Raw genomic sequence first — 21,194 nt, forward strand, 5'->3', positions numbered from 1 at the left:
AACGGACTCAGCGTACGCTGCGTCAGCCATTTTATTACAAATTGATTGCGCAGCGCTGATTTTCAGTCCGTCCCCTTCACTGAACCACATTGATATGACATGCGGGTTAATGGATTTTTTGTTTTATTACCAGAGATAGCTAGTGTATACAATTATAGTACGAAAAAAATAAAGAAATTTTTATTACAAGTGAAAATTATTAACAGTCATTATTATAATATTTACATTGACTCAACTGCAAAAAGAAGCTGTAGAAGTGTATTTGCGTAAATTTCACTGTGCACGTGCTAAGTGTAAATACGTATACCTAACTGCTTTATGAATATTTGTAACGGATTAAGATGCTCCTAGTAATAATAATCATTATACCACGGTTTTATCAAAATATTATTAATCTGTGCTAAAGGGGGAGTGACGTCGCCAGCCTCCAAATGTAACGGTGTGCGTAATACGACTCCTGGTTTAATGACATGAAAAATTAAGTTGCGTCGCATCTCGTGCCTTTTTGGACGGCTGAGAATTATCTTTGGTCGCCGGTAATAGCCTTTTTTGGAGTTTTATAGAGGTAGGACAATGCAAAGATGAGATCTCGATTGACCTAATTTCAGTAATATTGCATTATTTTGACCATATATGAACGTAAAAATGGAAGTCTGGGGGTCTTTATTTATTATATGTAGTTGTAGGTATTGTATTCCCATTTGATAGTTGGGCGATAACTGGAATTTTACTCTTATTTTTTTAATTGGACTGAGTGACCTCTGTTAAAAGCAAAAATGGACTAAGCGCGAGCCAGACTCGCGTTCCAAGGGTTCCATAATTACGCTTTTTTTTTACATACATCCTTTGGTCTAGACAAGCCGGTGTAATAAAGTGAGCGATACTTCGCCATCGAACATCGCCATCTTGTTAGCGCTCAGATAATCAAGATGGCGGATAGCTCGGGCTAACAAGGTTCATTTATCAATACTGATGGTACTTACGTTCTTGTTGACCGGTACTCAGATTTTTAAATAACTCTACAGCTATTGCTAGTGTTGTTGTCGTAAAAAACTTATCAGTTTTCGCTCATAAATAACCGGGTTTTTTATCCACATGGGGCAGTAAGTGAAATACCTGTAAGTACTACATGCGAGACAATTATATTTGTCCTTCAGAGTCATGAAACCGATTTAAAAAAGAAAAACCGCATTTAATCATTTTTATGTACCTAATAATAAACGCCTGCGAGTGCGAGTCCAATCCATTATTACCTATAAAGAAAAAAAAATAGAGTATAAAGATAGTTCAACAACCGTGAACAATCTTATCTACCAAAACGGTGGGTTGGTAGGTAACCCCAGAGCGGTAGTCAAAAATTGTCTAGAAATAATAACCTTTTATTTAACCATGTTACACAAATCCGTATCTACGTATAATATTAGGTTGTTTTTTTCTCGCAATTGCCTCATTTCAATGAATATATCGGGGACAGTCCATCTTCTATCAGATATAGTCCGTATTCTATCAGAATGCTTCGCCAATGAGAAAGGTGCAAGTAATGTCTCAGACGCACGAAGTGCGATTTAAATTTATCGTTGAATTTTGCCGTCTTCGCAAAGTCAAGAGGGCTTACAGTGCGCATTGGGACAAATGCAAATGCGGTTTCATATTTTGGTTTGTGTGAAGTCGATTAATTTATTGGTTGCGAGAACACTGTAATTTTTTTTAATAGCTTGCGTTTCTACTTTGTCCTGTGACTTGCTAGGCCAGTAGGCTACTAATACGAATATGACGTCGAATGACATATTTTTATTTATTTTGTACGGATTTATTTACCCCGAAGTAGCACCTTTCTGGCGCGGCAAGTCGTGTAATAAACTTTTACATATAGTTTGTTACAGGAGGCCAATTCCGACTTATATTTCAGTGTTTAAATAATGGGACCAACTTGGAGGTACAAAAACAAGAATCACTCAAATCCGACCAGAGGTGTCGGAGTAACCGGTGTACATACATAAAAAAAAATAGCCACAACCGAATACAGAACCTCCTCCTTCTATGAAATTGAAGTCGGTTAAAAAACTTGATTGTCAGAACAGAAGATGTTACTGTGCGTGTTTTACATGTGTGTATACCTGTATGTGTACCTAGTACTTTATGCAAAAATCGATCTATCAACATTTGAAAAGATGAAAAGACGAAACGCTTAAATAAATATTAAATAAATAAATATTATAGGACATTTTTACACAAATTGACTAAGTCCCACACTAAGCTCAATAAGGCTTGTGTTGAGGGTACTTAGAAAACGATATATATAATATATAAATAAATATTTATAAATACTTAAATACATAGAACTTAAAAAAATCATATTTATAATCATGAATGTTGATTGATGATTTTTCATGGCTTTATCATATGTACATAGGTATGTGGAAGTCCCGTAACGCCGGACGGAAGCTAGTGCCGGACACACGTAATATCTTGGAAACTAACAACGCGAGCAATTGAAGAATAAGTGAAAGGGGCGCGGGGGGACGTACCACTACCAATGTCGAAAAATGGAATGTGCATTGCTTGTGACGCGCGCAGCGACTGTGGGAGCGTTTTTAGTGTTTTTGTGGGGAAGGCACTGCATTGCATAAGATTTGGGTGAGTTCTTCGGCCTAATTTTGGTGATCAGCTCGATGTGTTCATTCTTAATAAACTCACTATTCACTTTAATTTCATAGTCTATAAAAGCTTTTTTTACAGAATTGAAATAGTTGAGGTACAAAATGAATAATTGTAATGATTTCCTGTCCCTGAGTACCGGACACAAAGCAGTCCCGTAACGCCGTTCAGTGAATAATGTTTTTTTTTCGGTTGTATTTTATATCTACGATATTACAGATAGAAGAACGGGCAAACATAAATGGAAGAGATGAATAAACAGTCCGGAAAAGGAGGTGTGAATGAAGTGAATATTATATATAATAATGGACAATAAGCTAATAACATAAAAATAAATAAAAAGATGAAAGTAAGGGAAAACTAAATAAACGAGTGAAAAGCGAAGTTAAAAAAGGAAGGGAAACGGCAGCCATTGGTTGAAGCATTCCAGGCAAGCAATCGCAGAAGTCCAGGCTTCGTGCGCCCATAAAGATGGGCGAATGAAGCCTGTAGTACTTGACATTTCAGATTGTTCAGAAGCTTATTTTATTTTATTTATTAGGCACACATAACAGATAACATTTATTACACGAAACATCGTTTTGAATACAGGTTTTGGTTGGGAATGGCATCCAAAGCATGTATGCTCAACATGAAAGGCATATTCAAATAGCATACACTTCAAATAAGTACACTAAATATAATGTCTATATTTCACAATAAAATTCAATTAAACAATTTTAAGCCCAAAAGATAATTCGCATAAATAAGAGAGGGAAATTAATAGTTGCTTATATTTGTGATCGGTGTCTAATGTTTAAGCTGTCCGGTGCTAGAGGCTCGAAACGTAGTTCGTCCGGTAGGTACTAAGTGCTTCTTGCAAAGACTGAGTTTTTATTTCCACAAAAGTTTAGGTTCACACGTTCGTACAGTTCGTTTTTGAATTAGTTTTATGTAGAAGTTTCATTAGTGTTATATTATTTTGATTCTAAAGTAATTCGTAAATAGAGATATATTTTTTCAAATACTTACATATTTTATTTAAAAAGGCTTAGGTGTCCGCCGCTGGGGGACTTCCCTCTATAGTAACTATTTTACTATGAGTAATACTTTTACCAGAATGTTCTTACGTCGTTCTGTATAAAAACGAAACGAATTTTCAATATTTATTTCCTCGCTTTCAATTTCATATCAATTGCAATTCTTCCCACTGACGGCAGCATAACGGTGGTCTGTCTATCCCGCTAATAGACAGAAGCGGTCCGCATAAGCATAATGAAGGGGTTTCGATTGTCATTATTTGAGTAGGGAAACTTAAAAACGATAAAGTGAAGTCTTGTATTCGACCTCAGATACTAAAAATGCCATTTATCTATAAACCTACTTTCTGAGATACAGGCCGTTGATAGACGGACAGCGGAGGCTAATAGATTCCCGTAGGCGCCCTCAGACCTCAACCTTTCATTATTTCCATCCAGGTGGCTAATTACAAGCACGACAGCTGTCATAAATCTCAATCAATCCTTGTCATGGCTGACCTAGTTTCTTATTAAGAGAAAACTTGCCATTCTGACGCAATCATAATTATGTATAATCATCTCCACTCTTCCCTTAAGTCTTCCTATTAGTAATTGTTTGTGATAAAAGTATTACTATTTATTTTGCGTATACGCGTAAGTCGATGTAGCCAAAATATGACATGGCCTGGCACACTGAATACATGGTACCCAGCGATTACACATCGGTCTTTGGAAAAAAGACTTATAATTTCTGCTTCGTAGAGTTTCTCACAAGACGTTTGTCATGTCATATTTAAAAAAAAATGTAAAGTTTACATATCATCGAATAAAGTTCATAGTGCAGTACTTGTTTCTTTTACATGAAATTAAAATCGGCCAAGAGCATGTCGGACCATGTTCAGTGTAGGGTTTCGTAGTTACCATTCTGTTGAAATAGACCAAACGGGCTATTAATAAGGGGTGTAATTTAATCGATCTGCAAAATATTCCTATTTTGATGAACAAAAATATATATTTGGTCAGCCATAATGTATACTTGGTCAGCAACTTAAGGTTGGCATATATTTCTAAACCAGTTACGCAATCGCAATCGCAAACGCAATTAATGTCAAACTGAGCTGTCCGAGCGATTGATAATAAACATAGATGACGAACTAGCTCTGCAAAATAACGCCACACACCTTGTGCCAAAGCGGGCGGGGCGTCAACTTTGTGTCGCGGAGCTAGTTAGTTCGCAAATGGCGGCCCATTGTCGCAGTTATAGTAAGAAGTATTAAAATTATATCTTTAATAAATGTAATATGCCTTATTGTGCGGATAAATGATGTGCTAGTCGTTCCAACAAACACTGGAAAAAATATGGGATTACATTTCACGACCCGGCGATTAAAACACGGAACGCGTTTAGCTAGGATCATATTATTTTGATTTCTCTTGATCAAAACAGATTTCACATGATATTAAAAAAAATCAGATTTCATTTTAAATTTGTTTTGATAATTTAAATTCGTGATAATAAATACGAATCGTCGTTATAGGTGGCGCTTTTTAGGGTTCCGTAGCCAAATGGCAAAAAACGGAACCCTTATAGATTCGTCATGTCCGTCTGTCTGTCCGTTTATTTCACAGCCACTTTTTTCCGAAACTATAAGAGCTATACTGTTCAAACTTGGTAAGTAGATGTATTCTATGAACCGCATTAAGATTTTTACACAAAAATAGAAAAAAAAACAATAAATTTTGGGGGTTCCCCATACCTAGAACTGAAACTCAAAAAATCTTTTTTCATCAAACTCATACGTGTGGGATATTTATGGATAGGTCTTCAAAAATGATATTGAGGTTTCTAATATCATTTTTTTCTAAACTGAATAGTTTGCGCGAGAGATACTTCCAAAGTGGTAAAATGTGTGTCCCCCCCCCCCCCCCCCCCCCCCCTGTAACTTCTAAAATAACAGAATGAAAAATCTAAAATAAATATATGATATACATATATCATTATAACACGTTTATTTTTTAATATTGAATATTGAAAACCGTTCTTAATAAGTTGTCTGAATGGAACGGAATATCTGCCGAAACGCCTGTCAAAGCAGAAAGCAGAGCAAGAATGTTTTAAGTTTCCGAAGGCAACATTCGATATTTTTTTATACAATTTAAATATACGATACACAATAATTGTAAATAACGTTACTTAGGTAATAATATTATACTATTTTATATTTACAATTGTTTCTGTCTTAAAGAACAAGCATAAAAAACTACTTGTTGCTTTTCTAATTTTTTCGCAACTTGATTAAAAAAACGTCGTTCGATACACGTGCGTGAAATGTCATTCATTACTCGTCCCGTCATATCTCAGTAGGTACTCGTGAAGTGATGACATACTTTCCGCACTATCATCGAAATGTACTATTATATTCTAGTTTTATATTAGTAAAAATGGGTAAATTAAAAACTAAAATTCTTCAAAGCAAGCATATGTAGGTAGTTAATTTAATTAGTTATGTCGTGATTATCTATATCGTAATACCAAAGCAGCAACAGTGTAATTAAAATAAAGTTTTGTAACGTGAGCGAACTAGCTCAGACAACTATTTAGTTTTTGGTTCTTACAGTGTATGAATAAAATGTACATAGATAAGTAAATATTGTTGTATACATTATATTAAATAAAGATATTTAAAAAATAAGAGATTCAGAATGAAAATGAAACGGCGCCAAATTACTTTGCTCATTGGCGGAGTAATTGAAAAGTTGGTCCAATTAAATTATATCACCAAATCTGATGACCTGATTGCGACACGTTTGTCATTTAATTAATTGGGTCGATTTCTTATACCAGGACTCATTAGTATTACCTAACTATATTGGAAAAATACACACACTAGTGTGAATACTTACATGTAAGCTTAGTATGAACATCTTCATAACAAATACAGGCTAGAAAATTATCAGTTTACTTTTGTGTTCTTCTCTTAGTTGAGTTCTCTCGCTGATTTATTTCTGACTTCTGCTTCGGCTTATTTAATGGACTACATACCTTTCGACGTGTATGTCACATTTTACTCTCTAAAGGGATGATTCCTGGTATAATAAATGTGTTATAACGTTATACAAGGTATAATTAAATTAAAACAAGATTTTCTTTATAATTATTCCAAGTAAATATGTTCATCTTTGTAAATTGATAAAAGGGTTAACGAAAAGTAATAGAGTAATTTAATTACCAATTAATGTAATTGTAATTGCGAATTACACAGGAAATTGAATTACACAAGCAATTAATTACGCCCAACACTGACCTTTGCCTATACATTATATTAATAAAAATTAGAAAAAACGGTTCCCCTATTGAACGCGCTTCTAGATGCGCCGCGTGTTAATAAGGGTTAGTATCGTTTCGTCTAAAAAGCAGCTGGTCTAAAATGCAGCTGGTCTAAGTAGCAACTGGTCTAATATGCAGCTGGTCTAAAAAGTAAATTGTCTAAAACGCATCTGGCACCTGGTCTAAAAAGCTTCTCGCCTAAATCGCAACTGGTCTAAAAATACCTTTCGTCTAAAACGCTATCCGTCAATATTGCAACTAGTCTATTTACAACGTACTTTGTCTAAATCTCATCTCGTCAAAAATGTATGTGGTCTAAACACAAATTATTTAGTGTTGATTTTTATCGATTTTAATAACCTATAAAGACATCTACACACAGATTTCTCCACTCTTTCATCTTATTGCAATGAGATAAGGTCAAAAAGTGGATAGATATTTTTATAGTCTACATAGGTATTATAGGTAGCCTACCTTTTCGTGATTGTTTTAAAACATTTACCCGTAGCCCACTTCAGCAATATAATTAGCACCATGTCGGCTACACACATGAGTTTCGAGTTAGATCTTCGGCGACTTTTATTGAATACGTCGTACATAATTTATTGAAAAGATTGTACGACAATACTAAAAATACTAACGTTTCTAACCTTTTCGCAGCCAAGTCAAAAAAGTAATGACGGGCCACCATTGCTAAGCAACACATAAACATAGGTAAACTCATACTTTATATATTATGAAGTCGTGGCGTGTGGGGCACGAAATGTACTGACTTTATATCAAGTCAATGGCGGCGAAATGGTTTAAGACAGTTTAGAAAACAAAATATACTTATAGTAAGATAAGTAATAAAATTGCGTCAGTAAAATTTACATTTTATTCTTAGTAACTTCTTAACACAGGTTAATATCGTTTCGTCTAAAAAGCACAAAGCTGGTCTACGTAGCAACTGGTCTAAAATGCAAGTTGAAGCGAAAAAAATGTCTTCCCCGCTTAACGTGTAAGGTACCCTATTTTTTTTTACTTTATTCATCTGTCGGATACGGTCGGTCTTAACGATCACGGATAACGATTTATATATAAATTATTTTAATTGGTTATTAGTTGATAACATCAAACATGTACAAAATACAATAATTTTGGCAATTTAATAAGCATCCGGTTTTGAATGCTGACATTCGTTTACAAAAAGGCCAGAGTAGTTTAAGTATCCATTCAAATATGTATGGCCCTAAAAGTATGTTACTAATCGCAGTGGTGGTATTATTATACTGGAAAAATATTTTAGTAAGTTATATTATTCTATATAAATTTATTTATATTTATACCCATTTAATGACAATACTGTACTCAATTCACAAAGGCACTTAAGATGCCTCGATATTTCCTTTAACGGCTAAAGCAAAATTGTAGTTTTATATTTAATTTATACGAGTTTTAATCAAGGGTTTTGTCATTCACACGGAAAGAAGGGTATATTATACTTATATTATTTGCAAAGGTAGACTAACCGAAATCTTAAAAGATTTTTATAGTTGACTATCGAGTTTTGTTTCTATCGAGAAAAAAACATGATTGCATGTTGTATATCGTTAACCTGCATACCATAGCAGTATAATTTAAGTTTAAATGGGAAAATTTATGAAGAGTGGGTTTGTCGACGTTTGTATGGCTTTTACCTTAGTTTTGTTTTGTAATGATTGTGTAAATAGGGGTTTTTAACAACAAACAATTGACATTTTTATGACACTATACAGCCATTTTTAAGGCGCTGTTGACTTTTATATGGCACTTTTTCGACATTGTATAGCAGTATCGTCATTTTGACTGTGTCAACCACATTCGACATTTGTATGGTCAAAGTAGCCGTACCAATGTTTTATTTATTTATTTTAGTTTCCACACAACTTTTTTTACAGGTGAACCTAAGAAAATAGTGTATCTATTAATAAAAAATACCTAAAGCATGTCATTACGTCTATAATATAATATATTGTATATAATGCTGATATTGTGAATTCATTCAGAGAACATGAGAATATGTCAATATTTTTCGCTGTTACATTGAGTTGAAAGTCCGCACTGCGCGCGTCAGAGATTTGTCTAGTGCTTTTCTCAAACTTGCAATGAAATAATTAAAAAAATATAATGATGATGATGATTGTTATTATCACTCTCGGGTTATTAAAAAAAAAAAAAAAAAACAGACAATTAATATAGTCCATATTTGTTAGTATCAACTTACAACCTATGTTATGTATTAATAGGGGAACGAAAATTTTATTATTTTTACGCTACGATTTTTGTCTTTTTTATGTTATTTTTTTTCTTTTTTGTGTTGAAGATTTCTGCATGACTGAAAAAAAAACTTTATGGGGCTATCTCCTAAACCGTGCGTCGTAGCGCAAAAATTATGAAATTTTTGTTCCCCTTTGATTCCCTGAAATAATATTTAACAAACACAAAAAAGAAAAAAAACATAAAAAAGAAAAAATACCTTAATGACAGAATTTTGCTTATAGGTTTTTTATGGTTGAATGCCAAGACATGCCATAATTTGACGTTGAAAAACAAAAGAAGGCTGCCTTACAGGCCTAGGTGTGTAACGCTGTATGAAATTCCTTTACATATCATCTTCACTCATCGCCCTGATATGTAGTATTTCCGGACCTAAATTGAAGTAAGTCATGTCAACATTTCATTACAAGTTTGAGAAAATATACTTTTCTCCAATATGCTTGGAAATGTTCACCTTATTGTAGCGAAAATGTACAGGAAGGTCTACATTATGGTCAAACACAAGTTAAAAAAAAATCAAACTATTACTGTCGTGTTTTAGCGGACGGGAAGTTATTACCGTATTTTTATTTTTAAAGACACGTATCCACTAAGAAAAACCCAAACAGCCAATTATCGTCCGACAAAATTGAAACTCATCCACGCATTGCCTTTTCCCGGCCTCTGCAATAATGTACTGTACAATACAAATTATCCAATAATCAACATTAAATGCTAAGAACAATCTTATTTGTTTAAAATTATTGAAGAATTCTTCGCACGTTTAGTATTTTCATTAATGTTTTACAAATGAATACGATATTTTAATAAAATTGGCATTTTGAACAAGACTGTAAACTTTAAAAAAAGTTGTTTGGAACGTGGTCTTTATTTGACGTTTTTGATTTGCAGGTTCGATTTGAGTGATGCTTGATGCTTAAATAATGATTATTTTACCTTATTTCTTCGCATGTTTAGAGAAAATCACTATATATGCCTCGGCGGGAACATCAATTCGTGGATTCGTCTTCTTTGACACGACAAAATCGAAACTCATCCAGGAATTGCTTTTTCCCGGCCTCTGCAATAATGTTCTATTGAAGTATTTTACAAAACCCCGCGTTCTCAACATACTGTCGTCTGTCGGTCAGGAAACTCGCAAACAAGTTAAATGAGGGGTAAAGCCGACGCCAGCTAATTTTCTTAGCAGAATATCGTTGTCAACGACATCAAACGCTTTAAGAAAAACAAAATAAGCGGCGTCAACCTGCCCCCACTGTCCACTTCCGGTATAATGTGGGCCACGTAACTAAGCAATTTGCTACTTGTACTACAACCCGGTCGAAAGTCGTGCTGCGCATCGGACAGCAATTTGTTATACATATGTGTATAATACTCTGCAACGCGAATTTAAATGCTTTAGCGGGGGTAGACAAGAGTGCGACCGGCCTGTATCTCTTAACCACTGTACTTCTTCATCCTTTCGCAACTGGAACTATACGGGTTGTTTTCCACCAATCTAGAAAAGTTTCGGTCTTTAAACATATATTGTAAACTAACAGCAGCGGCTCCCCTAACACATAACGACAGTTCCTAAATACATAAAAACGCGGAATGTTGCCGTACAAATGTCGACAAAAATTATTTTTGGCCATATATCGTACATTATGCGCCCGATTCACGCTTTTATTATTATTATCGAAAGGGTTGGTTTTCTCAGCTCTAGGCTGGTAATCAGCTACATTTACGGGTTATTTACCAAGTAAATGCAGCGGGGGTTGTTAAATTTAAGTTGTTTCCGGGGTATTATTTTCAGTGTCAAGTTGCATAAATTTTCTCACAATTCGGCATGTATTTAATATAGCGGCTTTTTGTAGAATAGTGTAGATATATGATTTTAGATCTAGTAATTTTAAACTATGGTGAAGGTGTTTTGGGATGACGCCTGTTGTGGATAAAACTATTGGAACTACGTACACTTTCTCTTGTCTCCACATCCTAGTAACTTCGTCTTTTAGTTCTGCGTATTTTGTTATTTTCTCTGTGATGGTCTTTTGTATATTGTGTGTGTTAGGGACTGAGATGTCTATGAGATAAGTGGTCTTCTTTATTTTGTCTATTAAAGTGATGTCTGGTCTATTATAGTGAAGTCGAACAGGTTGTCCAGGTTGACGGAGTCCACGCGTCCGCTCGGGTTGGCCAGGCCGCGCAGCTGGTCGGCCATGTTTTCGAGCTCGACTCGCTCCTGGTTCGCTTTCTCTGCGAGGCTGTTTCTCTCCTCCCTCAGTTTGATCTCCTGGTTGACTCGCTTCATCTCTCTCAGCGCAGTGGCGACTTCCCTCGCGAAAGCGCCTCTCAAGTGCCGCTGCAGCGTTAAAGTGGCGCGGCGTAGTCGGAGGAACGCGGCTCGTTCCTTCCATCCGCGCCACGCCGCTTGGAGTACGATCACGGCGTTCCGCCATTGGACGTATTGGCGGCGCTTCACGGACCCCTTGTACCATCTTTGTATCCGTAACGCTGAAGACTGAAGTAAATGTGTCCGCTTGGCTTCCAGAGGCAAATGGACCGAACTTCTCATGAATATTTTCGTGTGACCGATTTGCCAGTCGCCTTGCGGCGCGTTCACAATTGACATAACAGTTGTCACGTCGGGCTATTACGGGGTATTAGTGGGTGGTTATTATTATTATTATTATTATTTATTATTATTATTAAAGCTTTATTTATTCCATATTTTGAACAGTTATATATATTATGTTTTAAAAACATGATTGATAGATTTATATGGACCCCGTTTGGGTAAAAGCCTCCTCCAACTTATGCCATTTTTCACGGTCTTTGGCTGACTCCATCCAGCTTGCACCTGCGACCTTATAAATGTCTTCTGCCCAACGCCTTCGTGGCTTGCCTGATTTTCTTTTTCCTTGTGCTATAGGCCCTGACCATGTTGTTGTTTTAAGTGTCCATCTTTTATCGTTAAGTCTAGCAATATGACCTGCCCATTTCCATTTGAGTCTCAGTGCATGCTGAAGGGAATCTGTGAGTTTGGTTCTCTTTCTTATATCTTCGTTTCTTACTTTGTGTGATTCACGCTTTTATTAAGCACGAAATTCTTACAACATATTGCAATTAGCTTAAAAAATATATATTATAGGAAATTATTACACAAATAGACTAAGACCAATAGTTAGCTCAATAAGGCTCATGTTGAGGGTACTTAGACAACGATATATATAATATATCCGTGCTCATCACACGAATAAATGTCCTTACCAGGATTTGAACCCGGGACCATCGGCTTCATAGGCAGGGTCACTACTCACTAGGCCAAATCTGTCTTCAAAAGCACATTTTTGCTTCAATTGTATATTCATAAATAAGGGCCCATCCAAATGTCGTCGAAATCGTACGAATTCGTCGTTTAAAATGATTTAAGGTGCCTGGATATTTCCTTTAAGAGGGGGTTAACTATTTCTTCGGTCAAAACAAACATCTCAATTTTTTGTTAAATAAATTCGAACTTTATTTAGATTTTACCAGCAAAAACTTTCAACATTAAATTTGTCACTGTTCCAATTTTTCTATTTACTCATTTATTAATTGTTTTAAAATATGTCTTTAATAACAATTACATAATCAGAGTCTGCAAGTGATTCCCGAGCGAGCAATGTTAACGTACGTCAACGAAAAATACATTGACAAAAAAAACTCGGTAGTCAACGTGAGAAGATATGGAAGGAAGAGTGGTTACTACATCAACATTGAAGCAAACATCAAAATGGAATTCGGGAACAACGTATCGGTAATTTTTATACTAGTAGCCAACCATTATTTCACTGATTTTTTTTAGAAATAACATAATTTTATATGCCTCCTTACCAACATAATACATGGTGTAACACAAGGAACCCGAAAGATTTTAACAGTGTATCTATCCTGATCACGTTTTAAGACAAAAAAGTCATATATTTATTTCTGGAATTCGCCTAGTTGCAGAGTTATTAACCAATTAAAAAAAAACGTCTTAGTATTATTACTAAGTGCAAAACCACCTTTTTTAATGGTGATGATGCCATTATGGGGCGTAGTCTAAATAACCTAATTGCTAGATGTTATAAAGTGACAAGTAACACTTTGACAAAAATAGGTTTTATGAAAAACAGATAAATTTCTTTTTAAGTGCTAGTTTTATCAATGACATTTCATTTTTATCTACAAATACGTTCCAAAAATTGAAAAACAAACAAAGAATATATTTTTTTGCGAAATTGACATAAACTCAAATAACGTTTTTACCTTTTTTGGCCTCAGAAATGCGTGGTTAAAATATTTCGGTTCCTCGTGTTACACCGTGTATGCCTATACTAACCTAACCATAACTTAGAGATCAGTCGCGACAATGGCACCCATGAGCTTAGTTGCGCGTATTTGACGGTAAAAACTGTTATAAGCACATTTTCCGTAATCCTTTTCGATCTGCTCGACTAGGATTATTCCCACTAGTTCCCACTAGCTCGGTTTGATGGTAACTACTTGGATTTTTTTCCTATTAGTTAGAGTTCCTACCAAAACGTAGTTAGAGTTCAATACTAATAAAAACAGTAGAAATAATAATATAGTATAAATATAGAGTGTTTTGATAAATAATTATAAAGAATGAGATACCAAGGCGGTTAATTTATTCAGTTCCGTAAGGGACCTTAAGTAGGGACTGAATAAATTAACCGGAATTAAGTCTTAAGTTATTAACCTAACCTAACTTAACAACATCTTATAGTGACCATATCAATACTAAAAATCTTTTATGTTTTAAACAAACATATTGACTTGGCAATCGCAGTAAACAATCTAATTCAATATAATATTTAAAACTTGTGAGATACATAGTATTTTCATGCGATGGCCAAGTCATTCTGTTTATTTAAAACACAAAAGATTTTTAATATTGATATGGTCACTATAAGATGTTGTTAGGTTAGCTAATTACGTAATAACTTAAGACAGAAAGTCCCTTAAGTAGGGACTGAATTAATTAACCGACTTGGTATTACATGGATATCACTATTTTTTACGGTAGAAGAACTGAGTTGCGAGACTTGTTTTTTTTACAAGTTATGTTTTTGATGGCATCACATTTATTTTTGTAGATAGTCCTACTTTTTTTCTCTTCCGGTACCTTCTACTTCTTGAATTCCATTATATTATACATACAGGTACACTGATCATTCACTGCAAATGTAACTTTATAATCCCATATGGGTTTACAAGGTTATTTATGCATTTGGTGTATCTAAAAAACTGGACCGAAATATTTCAGTTCTTTCCTTGATCTATACACTAAATACTAATTGTATTCTAAATTTGAAGCTTCTATGTCTGCTAAAAGTACTTACCTTAGAGTTTTAATGATCGGTCGGTCAGTGAGTAACAAAATTGAGAAGCTTTGACTAGTTAGTTTGTAGGGAATGGTATGAGACGCCAAGTGGTAACCAGTGGTTTATAACTTATAATTATAACAGAACAATATCAAGTAATACAAGTTAATTACCTAGCTATAAAACATATAACTATGAGCGGAAGGCGGCACGCTGCGGCGTTCTCACCCCTTGCTCGGTCCCTCAGAGATGTCCACTGCATAGGCTAAAGGTCAACCGAATATGAAGCTTAGGGCGGTACGTAGTGACGTTTCTCAACCCGTGCTCATTTGTTGGTTCACCTTGAGGATAGCAGAGGCCGTCTCCCAAGCTAGACCGCTAGCTAACGAATGAATATCGCCGGCCGCGAAGCGCCTTTTATGCGGGGCCGGGCGCCGCTCGTAGGCCTTCGTGTGCGCTCGGGTCCGTCGGTCCGCTGAGCGCGATAGGCAGTAGTGTGCGAGCGAGAAAGTATTCGGATCCGCGCGTTTTGCGAATACTAATGTTATTTTGTATCGCTACATTCTCCCCCTCTGGTACTCTTTGACGTCCCGTAAGAGTACCAGGAACAAAAATCGGGACTGGAATAGCAACGTGCTATTGTTTCTTTGGGCGTCCTCTTCTTCTAATTGGTAGAACTGGTTCTGGGTTAAGTTTATCTCGTTTCTCAAAGTGGGTTATAGCTGACGCGTGGTATCTACCAATAGATTTTTCAGGTTCATTCAAATTGGCGATCTCATAAATGGAACTTCCGATTTTCCTTCTTACTAAATATGGGCCATCTCTGGGAGGTGCAAGTTTAGCTGAGAATCCACTTTCTTGGCGACTTAATAGATGTGTTTCCACCAAAACCAAATCTCCTGCCCGATAACCAGGATCAGGACGTCGTTTCTGGTTTGATATTTCTCTGTTATTATCTTGCATTATCTCAATGTTTTCTTTTGCTATGGTTAGGTCTCTTGCTATATTTTTTAATGTGGTGTGATCTCTGTTATAAAAATTTCAGTAAAAATTTCAGATTACACAACTTCATTAAAATTATGCGTTATTTCAAAAGGAGTTCTCATTTCTTTTCCATGTGTAAGATAAGCTGCTGTAAATCCTGTACTTTGATTATACGCTGAGTTCAGGGCAAATCTAATTGTGGGTAATGTTTGTGATCATCTATAGTGCTTATCTTTAACCATGATGCCAATTTGTGTTTTAAGTCCCTGTTTTTCCTTTCCACTACATTAGGCTCCGGGTGGTATACTGGGCTTAAAATCTGCTGTATATCCAAGCAAAATGTCAGTTGTTGCATAGTTGCTGATATGAACTGTGTCCCATTATCACTTATTATTTTACGTGGCAAGCCATAACGTAGAAATACTTCATTCAACAGTGTCATTGCACATTTCTGTGCTGTTGCCTCATTTAAAGCAAACAATTCCACCCATCTGGATGCCGTTTCTTCTACAATAAATATCCATTTTTCGTTCTTTGAGCCTTTTGGGAGGGGCCCAAATAAATCGATAGACAATACCTCAAAGCGCTGATTATTTGCTGTTGATTGAAATAATCCAGCTGGTTTCTGATTAGTAGGAATACCTTTGGAATTCTAGACAACTTTTTACGTATTTCATTACGTCCTTCCTCAGTCCTTTCCAAAAGAAATTCTTCTCTATTCGTTCAGTAGTCCTTTCTACTCCATAGCCCTTTACGACCGGTTCGATATAATTCTGCAAATTACTTTTAAAAAATCCTGCCCGCAAGTAAATTGTCTTTTCGAGCTCAGACCTATTCCGATCGAATCTGCAGACATTAGCGACACGTTTCAGTACTAAAAACCGCAGGTCAGTAGGATCAGTCCGTCGCGAGACTGCTTTGAAGATGGTGGCATTTTTTGATGGGAGCAGTGGCACACGTAAGTTCTTAATTTTGTATAATTTTGGTATCAAACTTGTTATTTAATACTTAATTATTACAGTAAAAGAGTTATGTGTGTTTATTTATCACAAATTACAGTAACAATAAGTTATTAAGGGGAAACTACATGCTCGTAAAAAAGAAGTGCACGAATTTGTGGGTTCGGCCGTAGCCCGTAAATCGATGGTCATAACTATTTGCAAGTTTTTGTCTATTCGGCTTCTGCGCAGAAAATCAAATCAAAAGAAATAGTCATATGTTTGATAGTTTTATAATACTTTTCGTTTTGTAATGTTAGATTTGTGTTTTTTTTAAGCGTCCATTAAGAGGCAAAAAAATTCCTTGAAATTGTGTGCAATAATGATACGAGTATATCACATATTGAGGAATTATACGATGACCACGAAGAATTCCCTTATTCGCTTTTTGAATGAATTGAAAACGAAATCAAAGAATCAACGACGAATACGATGAGATGTACCTAAAGATCTGCTGATGGTGACAGACCCAGTGTCACTAGTTAGGAGGAAAGACAACAAATATGTTTTCCTACTGTCTAACTGCTCGGGAACAATCAGCATTAAGGTTGTCAAGAGATGGGAGATAAAGATTCGGTCATACGTGTATGTTACAGCTTCAGAAAAAGTTATGAACTAATAAACCCATGGGAGACCTTTTTTTAAACAAGGAGATGGACACTGAAACTAAATTCTTTCTTTCTTTTTACATGTGAATGAATCAGTATTCATTTTATGGATATTCGCTTGATTGTGATGCCATAGGCCGTCCTAGGTGCGAAATACTGGATTTACTCGATTTTCGCTTCAAAATCTTAGAAATGTTGGTTAAACCACCAAGAAAACGACGTAGTGAAGCATGTCTGAGGCGTCTGAGTGATGTTTCAGATGATGCTTCAATTTGACGATACCAAATCTCCAAGAGCCCGCCAATTTCAGACTGCTTCAGACTGCTTCAGCAGGGCTATTACTCGTTGTATTAAATGCAACGTGTTCGTTACACGTCAAAATAATTTTTTCAAGCATTTCCTTTAGATGTAGTTGAATTGAGAGTACTTCACAATTGTTGATTATTGTTTTTAATCATTCTTTAATCGTTAAGATGTTGATTCTTAAAGAAAATTGTGATAATTATGCTAAATTGAATACTGATTACTTCATATGCTATGCATGTGCAGCATACACATGCATTGTTCTGTAAAATGTTGCGTTTTAGTCATATTATTCTACAAAACTCAATGAATTTGCACGTTCGTGCATTTCCAGATAGTTCCTGAACGTCACTTTCGTGCACGCGATTTTTTTTTATGATAAAGGACACTAGGATTTTTTTAAACATTTTATACGCGTATTTTATAACAATTAAAAACGGTTCACATGCATTTTTTATGAATCTTTGCAAAATATTTTTCCCGGCCGTAAAGGGATAGTGACCACTTGTTTGTGAGTCATGAAATTGTTTTAGAACCCTGGGTATTTCATGATGTGGTATGGTACCAGTTTGGCATTGTCGTCTTCTTGATCTGGAGTGAAACGATAAAGTACTCCATTATGCATAAGGTAACCTCTTTTTAATGATTGAATGTTGTTTTCCGAACCTTGATTTTCTTCAAGAGTTTTAATGATGGAGCGCCATCGTCTCGGATGTTAAGTTCCTCCCTTTTTGGCAGGTCAAATTCAACACGACAAATTTCACATGGCTCGATGTGTTCTTCACAAGGTGGTCTTGAAAGGTTGTCGGCCACAACATTTGTCCTTCCTGGGGTGTATTTAGTTTCAAAATCATAAGGCTGTAGTTGTAGGGCCCATCGAGCCCGACGACCTGTAGGTGACTTTAGATTGCAAAATATTTGAGTTCTTTCCTTAAAAATAAACTTTGTCCTCGGCGTGGACTTTGAAATTGTATCAGTTATTTTTGTACTACTTGCTCATAGTATGCTCTTATTCAGCAATTTTTAAGGTTTAAGTCACGTATGTATTTTTAGTCAAACCGTTGATTTAAATAGTTTGTAAATTCTAGTTATAATATACAGGAAATATGCATGATATAATCAATCAATAATTACCTATTTATATCATAACAACTAAACTGATCTAAGCTTATAAAAATGACATAAATTTCTTTTATTTCAGCTCAACCTAATCTTCTTTGAGTTCCTTCACAATGAGTATAAACGCAGTTTCGTGGAGATGAAGTTCCCGAAGATTTGCGATGCGTTGAACTCGGACCCCTATATTGGCGGAGCATTCAAACTTATTGGTTTGATTTGCCCAATACCTAGGTTAGTGGATTAATATAGAAATTCTTACGAGACCTCGCGAATAATGGGGTTTAATGGAAGACTAAGTACTCGTATAGTTTTTTACATGCCTAAATACTCATAATTAAGAAGAGCTCTTGTACTATTCGGACACATTCTAACATTCTAAATTTAAAATACTTTGTGTCTCGGAGTCCTCTCAACTTCATGCGCAAATATGATAACTGGACTAGTAGAGAACTTTTGTTCCTTCTTCTTTTGAAGGTGTACCTAAAATAGTGGGGTTCTGTTTACGGGTAAAATTGGTGATTGCCGGAACAAATACAAGGTAAAACGTCAAGTAAGCCCTTGCTTGGAAAATAAACAAATTTAATGTAGGTATGACGAATTTTACTTGAAGAAGTGAATTTTTCTTTTAATATAAATATTTGTAATTTCGTTTGCAGGCGTCTCTGTTTAGTACAAAATTAAGTATAAAACGGGTCCTGGGTCATCAGGTTATAAAATATCTGCATGCTCGAAATTTATAAATAAGAATTTTACAAGAAAAATACAGTCAGCATCAAAAGTAGCTGATCAAATAACGTTTCATAAAGTATGGTTCTGTAAAAGCTTACCAAAAAGTGATGTCTTTAATATAGAATAACTAAGACTGTAAAAGATATACTTTTGAGCGCGAGTTTTAACAATTTATCTATATTGGAAAAGTTATCCGGAATATCAGATACTTTTGGCGCGTTGTTTCATCCGCTACTTTTGATGCTGACTGTACAGGGAAAATTAATTCCAATACCAGGATATCGCTATAAATATTATTGTATTGCATTTTTGTTTCAGGGTATGCAAAGGCTGAACAATATAACGGTGCCCATGCATAACTTTCCTAATGTCTGGCCCTTTGAAAAATGTAAAGTTGAAGCAACGCTACTCCAGAATAAAAATCGGGAAGTCATGGCTACTGCTGATATTTATGCCATTTTCAAACAAAGCGCTATAGGAAAATAGAATATAAAAGATTAGTTCCTCGATAAAGCACAATTATATTTAAGATTTATATTTAAACTATCACCAAATAAATTTTCAGACAATTCTCTTAATAAAGACCATCTTATTTTATTATTTATTAAAAAGTTTATTGCGCATAAAAGGAGTACAAGAGGCCTCCTCGAATCTGCAATTCCAGGGTATAAATAAATATAATATATCTTGCTTCTGAATCCATTGTGCAGTAACTAACCCAATATTTTATAGAGACTGCGAGCCGCACCGGTTTTCACATTGTCCGATCCGATATCGAATGTCGAAAGGAATTAAAATATAAGATATACATATGTGTTTCTCTGTATTTATTTATGCATTTAAGAAATTGTTGGCGCGTTACTGCGCTATTTAAATAAAAACAAAGTTTAAATGTAAAGTAAGCTACAATAGGTAGGTTCTTTTAAGTCCAGGAGACGCGCGTTCAGTGTGGTGGAAGTAAGTAAATATTCTTTATTGTGCACCATACAGTTAAAAATAGACAGGAAATGAAAAAACACGTAAAAGTTAGGTAACAACAGGCGGTCTTATCGCTAAGAAGCGATCTCTTCCAGACAACCTTTGGGTAGCAGGAAACTATGAACTTACAACATTGAACGGGTAGTGCTGATATACATATAATTCAACAAAATGAAGACGCAAACAATATAATACATACCTACATACTAATAAAATAAATACAATACATACATTATATATTATACAATCATAAATAAAGGCAAGTTAAGGCAGCGAAAGGTAATGAGTCTTCAAAAGATTTTTGAAAACGGGAAGGGATTTAGCACGTCTAATGTCTAATGGCAAAGCATTCCACAACCGAACAGCACGAAAAGAAAAAGAATTGCTATAAAATTTTGATGATGAAGGTGGTGGAGCAAGGAGATGCATCTCCGCACAGCGGACCGAGGAAAGATAGTTGAAACGCTTTTTAAGATATAGAGGGGTGGAGGGGTTGAAAAGAATGTTATAAAGAAGTACAAGAATATGAGAGTTACGGCGATGACAAATAGGGAGCCACTTGAGCTGGGTACGAAATTCAGAGACGTGGTCATATTTGCGTAATCCAAATATGAATCTTATACAGACGTTTTGAAGGCACTCAAGTTTATTTAGCTGGTCCTCTGTAAGATCAAGATTGCAAATATCGGCATAATCCAATATAGGGAGAAGAAGAGATTGAGCAAGCGCAATTCTGGTAGCGAGCGGCAAGAAGCCACGAAGCCTGCGAAGTGACCCCAGAGAAGCAAACATCTTCCTACTGATCTCACTTATCTGTGGTACCCAAGACATATTAGTGC

At 35.4% G+C, this 21,194-nt stretch overlaps 1 long non-coding RNA gene across 2 annotated transcripts; it reads left to right on the forward strand.

Moving 5' to 3' along the window:
- The first annotated feature begins 204 nt into the window (after window positions 1–204).
- On the forward strand, window positions 205–19,964 carry LOC133517089 (uncharacterized). Of its 2 annotated transcripts, XR_009799326.1 has the most exons (4): window positions 205–2,637; window positions 2,878–2,933; window positions 12,902–13,063; window positions 18,731–19,964. It is a non-coding gene; the product is annotated as an uncharacterized LOC133517089 (long non-coding RNA). The 2 variants fall into 2 exon arrangements; XR_009799325.1 differs by lacking the exon at window positions 2,878–2,933.
- Window positions 19,965–21,194: the final 1,230 nt, after the last annotated feature.

This window comes from Cydia pomonella, chromosome 4, assembly GCF_033807575.1.
Source record: "Cydia pomonella isolate Wapato2018A chromosome 4, ilCydPomo1, whole genome shotgun sequence".
In the NCBI taxonomy this organism is placed as follows: Eukaryota; Metazoa; Arthropoda; class Insecta; order Lepidoptera; family Tortricidae; genus Cydia; species Cydia pomonella.